Source organism: Clytia hemisphaerica, unplaced genomic scaffold (assembly GCF_902728285.1).
Source record: "Clytia hemisphaerica strain Z4C2 unplaced genomic scaffold, Clytia hemisphaerica genome assembly, whole genome shotgun sequence".
NCBI classification, from domain to species: Eukaryota; Metazoa; Cnidaria; class Hydrozoa; order Leptothecata; family Clytiidae; genus Clytia; species Clytia hemisphaerica.
Window position 1 is genome coordinate 2,009,147 of NW_027103334.1, and position 6,553 is coordinate 2,015,699.

The 6,553-nt window shown below is 36.0% G+C and overlaps 1 long non-coding RNA gene across 1 annotated transcript; it reads right to left on the reverse strand.

Annotated features, from left to right (window-relative positions):
• Positions 1-3,103: 3,103 nt before the first annotated feature.
• On the reverse strand, positions 3,104-3,605 carry LOC136816429 (uncharacterized). The gene is made up of 3 exons (XR_010847928.1): positions 3,552-3,605; positions 3,374-3,442; positions 3,104-3,127 (listed from the first exon to the last, which is right to left on the reverse strand). It is a non-coding gene; the product is annotated as an uncharacterized lncRNA (long non-coding RNA).
• Between the last annotated feature and the right edge of the window lie 2,948 nt (positions 3,606-6,553).

Consider the following 6,553-nt stretch of genomic DNA (forward strand, 5'->3'; position numbering starts at 1 on the left):
ATGCTTTAGGGAACAACCCAGATGACATTGAATTGACTTTGGAATTTGTAGATTGCTGTCTAGGATCTGCAAATATCATTGTTTCGTTTTTAAAAACTTTGGAAGAGTCTTGGAAGATGAGTTCGTCAGGTTCGTTGAATTACGTCAAAGCTATTAGCGACATGGTCGATTTTCGAAAGGCAAACGGCGTTCCAGATCCAACATTAAGACATTTTGCAGTTACAGAGGTTTACTTAAGGAGAGCGAAAGAGAACTTACGGAAGAGACATGGTGGCCACGCTCCTGGAAATTCCTGGAATATCCTGAATTAATTTTTCGTCTTGAATCCTGGGATTTCAATCGTAATATCTGAATGACTTTTTCGTTTCGCATTCTAAATTGGAATCTTGATATGTAGTTGCTTCATTTGATTTTTCCTTGCTAAGTAATATTTATTTTTTTTCGGAATCCTTGATTTTTTCTGTTTAATGCTATTTTGTCTGAAATATCCGGAATTGAAAAAGTCCAAAAAGTGAAATGTCCTGAAGAAAGTTGGAATTTGAAAAAACAATTCGTGGCCTGATCGATGAACTTAGAATCTTTGAATCTAAGGATAGTTGGGCATCCATTGAAGAAATGGAAAAAGTTGTACCGTTTCACTTGCCTAGATTTAAAGGGATAATAGAGAAATGCCTTTCTCATGGGATTGTTACCCAAAGGGACTTGGTATTTTGTACTAGATTTATTACATCATTGTTGTTTCTACGAGTAAAATGCTCTCGACCAATGACTTTCCAATTTTTGACAATCGAAATGATTAACAAGGCTAAGAAAAATGAAGGCTTCATTGATCAGACCGAGTTCAAAACATCTAGTACTTACATATTTGATACCTTAATCTTAACCTCCGACATTATAGATATCATCGACTTGTATATCTTTAACATCCGTCCTCGACTAGGTGCAAAGTGTGATTATCTTTTAGTAAACTCTAATGGATCTCAGTTTCAATCCTTGACCATTGCAATGACGATGCTAGTTCATGAAGCAATCCAAAAGTACATTCATCCGACGAGATACAGGCAGATTATCGAAACTGAAAGCAGTGAGCGATTATCAATTGAAGAACAAAGATTTATATCTGAAGATCAAAAGCATAGCTCCCAAGTTGCTAAAATTCATTACAAAAAGAAACAATCCAGACAAGTTGCGATAGAAGGTAAAAAGTGCATGGATAAAATGACGATTGATTGTAGGAATCAAAATGGAAAGCTTATGGAAATTTACAACAACTTGGACGTTGTTTTCGATCAAAACGTTCTCGATAAAAGCCGACAAATCATTGGTTCAACACAGTTGACCGATCCAGATGGCGCATCTTGTTCGAAGTATCAAGATCCTTATCAGCCTGTCGACCCTTTAGACGAATCTACTGACTTTGTAACTTTACAATCGAATACGACAGATGGAAAGGAAGAAGTTTCGGTTGAGGCAGACGTACCGCAAACAGCAAAAGCTTCTAAAGTTGATCACTCTACTGCTTCTTCCAAAGAGTGTGTGTAAAAATGTTAAGTTTACCGAAGAAGAGGATACCAATTTGAATACAGGTATAACAAAATACGGAAAAAAAACTGCTTGGTCTTCTATTTTGAAAGATGACAGTCTAAAATTTCATGTATCAAGAACCAGAGATTCACTCAGAGTTCGTGCTGGCTCTGCAACATTTAAGAAACGTTTTAAAACTAAAAGTGGTTAAAAACTAAATATTTTGTTTGCTGACTAGAATATTAACATGGCCGGTCTATAAGATATGGAACTACAATAAGGCCTAAATAGAAAACAATACAGCATTACATAAACTCTTCTTAAGATTTTTGTGAATAACGTTTCAAAGAGGGTTTCTTTCACTATCCTTAGCCGATGAACTTTCAAAACGAACCACAGGCTAAATTTACCGAGACAGGATGAGTTCAAAATCAAAATTAAATTTATTGTTACGTTAATATATTGTAAACATATAATATGTTGTATAATGTGTAATAAATTATATTATTATACATACTATATATATATTATCATATAATATATAATAAATTATATAATATATTATATAGTATACTATATATTATTATAATACTATATTATATGTACTACCTACATATGAGATATTATACTATAGATTTTTGTGTTATATTCTTCATTACTTAATTGTGAAAAAATATTTTGATTTTAGAAGAAGTTACGTTCAATAAATTCAGTTCAATTTACCAACACGACCTACACCCCGTGATTGTACGTCACTTTTATAACTTCCACTTGGATACTGATACGGGTGTTTTGTCAAATTGATAACACGATCTCGAAATTTGAATAATTTGAAGAAAAAACATTTGAGATACTTATGGACATTGCTTCAAATAAGAGAACATCAATATTTCGAAATATATTCAGCCTTTTCAAAATAGTAACACAAGCTTGTTTCCATAATATTTTAACACCAAAAAGCCACGAACTAGGTTAGGTTTTAATCAAAACAACATCTTATGATTCATTTTCTCGGTCACAAAGTCAGGTATGAACTTTAGACCTTTTGAGTATTCCAGAATTACTCCTAAAATTAAAAAATAACTTTGAGATCATTTCATATTCAAGTGCAGTCACGATCTATTATTTTTTATATGCAATAGTTCACTAGACAACTAAATGAAAATAAGCCTATATAAAACATGGGAATAATCTTGAAATAATAATAAAAATCTTAAAAGAATCTGTCATCGACCACAATATCCAACAGCTCCCTCAATTTTTTTATCTGTTCGTAGCAAGTTGGGTATTTGGCTAAAAATCTTTTATGGCTGAAAATATTCCTTGAGCAGCCGCGCACTAAACACCATGCATCAAATTTGGGTTCTGTACATTGTTTGTTGTGAATTCCCCCTTCACGTTTGTATCTTGCACAAAATGCGAGATACCTTCCAACACTGACTTTTTCCGTTGAAAACATATGGGTGAAGAGCGCCCGACGGACCTCTCTGAAATAGCTGTCGGTGTTTATGGTTGAAAGGTAGAACTTTTTCTCATATGTTCGATCTTTCCATAAATAATCGATGGTGATTGGTGGTGTTTGATTCGGTTTCTTTGTTTTGATCTTAAAAATGAAAAAAAAATGTCACTTCTGTTAGATAGTTCATTTCAGAACATGGCTAATTCTTATTCAAAAGTCATAGACGCTTAATGATACGATCCAAAGGGGAGTTGACGCGACAACTACCTATCTAAAGGACCTTGTAATTTTTGGAATACGACATGATACTTCAAACATTGACCATACTTGTTGGAGCTAGAAAGACAATACCAGAGTGTTAAATATTGTCATAACAAAAAATTAAAATACCTTTTTCATTATTCTCAACAGGTGCATCTGGTTTTGTTTCTTTGGCACGGGATAGTGTTTTCTCCACATCTATCGAAAAAAGAATCATTACATTAGGGTCCATTTGAAATATTGCATTCAGGAAATGAACGTGCCTTTGCTTTCTTTGATTATAATTTCAGTTTTCAAAAATATTTACCTAAATGTACAGCTTTGGATTGTTCATCGTCAGTGTCATCATCTTGTAATTCGATGACAATCTTCGCCTCTACTTGATTGTCTTCAACTTCATCTGTAAGATATAAACATAATCAAAATTTCATTACTTCTGCTCTTGTGATGATGTACTCTGTTTTAAAGGCATGCAACAAGAAAATAGATGAGTAAGCATGTCTAAACATGGTAATCAAATTAGCAATAATATCTTACCAGGTTCAATTAACAAGGCTTGCTTTGCCGTCGAAGGTCCCGGCTGTTGACCATCGTCCGAAGGAAGCTTGCGCTTCATTTTCCTTTTGCCATGTGGATCTGAGATGATAAATATAATTTCATAATGACAGATTTATTAATACAAAAGAAACACAATTGTATTCCAAGCCCGTTTGGTCTTTAAAAGAACGAAAAGAATTCATGTTGCTTCAAGTTTTTTTTTGAAAACCTTGACTGCTTGCAGCGTTAAAAACAAAGTATATATAATGAAAAAGAGCTCACCTGCATTATCACCGTCTTTTGGAGCTGGGACTGCGGGTATTTGCGGATTGAAAAGGGTGCCAGTTTGTATTTGTTTGACAATATGATCGGGGACATTCTTTGTCACTTTTGCATTAGCACTGACGTCCTTGGGGCGTTCATTCATAAAACCTTTCTTCCGGCTCAACATGTTCGATGTTTTGATTAATAAACAGTGCCAGCCATAAAAGACACTGCATGGCATTTTCTTGGATCCACCTCGGTGCATCGAGACACGTTCTTTTAAGTTTTTTTGTTCGACAAATGTAGAGGCGCAGTTGGACATTTTCTTGTTCGTTGCCGTAGTCTGGTACTTCGTTGCAGGTTATGTACACTCCTGCCTGCATGTTCTGCATTTTTTGGTTTTTGTGTTTGACAGATTGGCAAAAGAACCCACCCTGCATCATGGTTTTCAACGTGTCTTCCGATAACATCTCTTTTTTCCATTCATCTACCCAAAGAAGCTCAGTGTCGTCTTGAATCATTGATGCTCCAAAATGCTCCTCCTTTGAAAGAACGGCAATTTTTTCTTTGGCCATCAAACCAAAGAACACTTTTGACCATGACGTTTTACCGCTATTTTTCTCTCCAACCACAACCAGCTTTCGAATCTTGTGTGGCAGCTGCCAACACAAAAAGCATTGAAAGAATTTGTTGCAAAATCGAACTCTTTCGGTCAAATCCGGAAAGCAAGATTCCAAAGATTGTGAAAAATAACTTGCATCTTTAAAATTGGTCTTTCGAGCATCAAAATTTTGGAACGTTCTTGGCGATATCAAACCATAGTCAGATTTTTTGAATGGACATGGGACAATGCAGCGTGATGAAAATTTTAAAAACAACTGATGACAAAGCTCGATATAGTCGTATAATCGAAATCGATAACTGGAAAAAGCTGAAAGATAAAAATTAGTAAAAACCATATTAAACATAATTGATGTTATTGGAAGTTTTAATGGCTCAAAAGACTAAGTAGCATTGGTTTCCATTTCAATAACCCTTAGTTTGCGACCGTCAACCTTTGCTTAAGCCCGTCAGTTTCGAGCCGAATCGACTGTAGGCCCTTGGCTCGTCAGTTTGGATGCACAGTTTTACAAAAAGCGTTATCTCACAACGATCTACACGCCATAGGGTGTATTTGGGTGCCACGCTTTCATGGATTAGTCATTTTAGAGAAAATATATAGATAAATTGAGCCCTTTTCTAAAACCCTTTGGCCCTTGCTTAAGCCCGTCATTTTTGGTGCAAATTACTTGTAAGGCCCTTGGCCCGTCGTCAATTTGGAAGCACAGTATTACAAAGAGCATCTCACAACGATCTACACGCCATAGGGTGTATTTGATGCCACCTTTCATGGATTTAGTCATTTTAGAGAAAATATGTAGATAAATTGAGCCCTTTTTTAAAAGCCTTTGGCCCTTGCTTAAGCCCGTCATTTTTGGTGCAAATTACTTGTAAGCCCTTGGCCCGTCAATTTTGAAGCACAGTATTACAAAGAGCAATGTCTCACAACGATATACACGCCATAGGGTGTATTTGGGCGCCACCCTTTCATGGATTTAGTCATTTTAGAGAAAATATGTAGATAAATTGAGCCCTTTTCTAAAACCCTTTGGCCCTTGCTTAAGCCCGTCATTTTTGGTGCAAATTACTTGTAAGCCCTTGGCCCGTCAATTTGGAAGCACAGTATTTACAAAGAGCATTATATCTCACAACGATCTACACTCCATAGGGTGCATTTGGGCGCCACCCTTTCATGGATTTAGTCATTTTAGAGAAAATATGTAGATAAATTGAGCCCTTTTTTAAAAAGCCTTTGGCCCTTGCTTAAGCCCGTCATTTTTTGGTGCAAATTACTTGTAGGCCCTTGGCCCGTCAATTTGGAAGCACAGTATTACAAAGAGCAATATCTCACAACGATCTACACGCCATAGGGTGTATTTGGGCGCCACCCTGTCATGGATTTAGTCATTTTAGAGAAGATATATAAATAAATTGAGCCCTTTTTTAAAATCCTTTGGCCCTTGTTGGGGCCCCTCGTTTTTGGTGCAAATCACTTACAGGCCCGTGAGCCAGCTATTTTCAAATGCAAAGTTGATTGATTATTACTGCTACCACTTCTGAGAGACTGCGCATGCCTTAAAAATGAAGTCATTAAAACAGCCTCGTTCTGACGAGCAAGAAGTTCCCAAATACTAGCACTATTAATTTTGTAATTTCTTTTACGTTTAAACACTGAAGAGAGAACATCAAAATGCCAAAGCGAGTAGGAGATGTTGTTTATTTGGAGTCTGGCGATTCGAGTGGCATCGACACAGAGTATGAAATTCTCACTTATGAAAAAAATGGCTCATTGATGTTCAAGCGCCGAAAACTTTACAAAGTTCGATACCGAAGAAAAATGCCAACATGGCTAGAAGATATCAAGTTTGAAGACCAAAAAGGTGAAAAACAGCCAAAGCAGCGGATCAA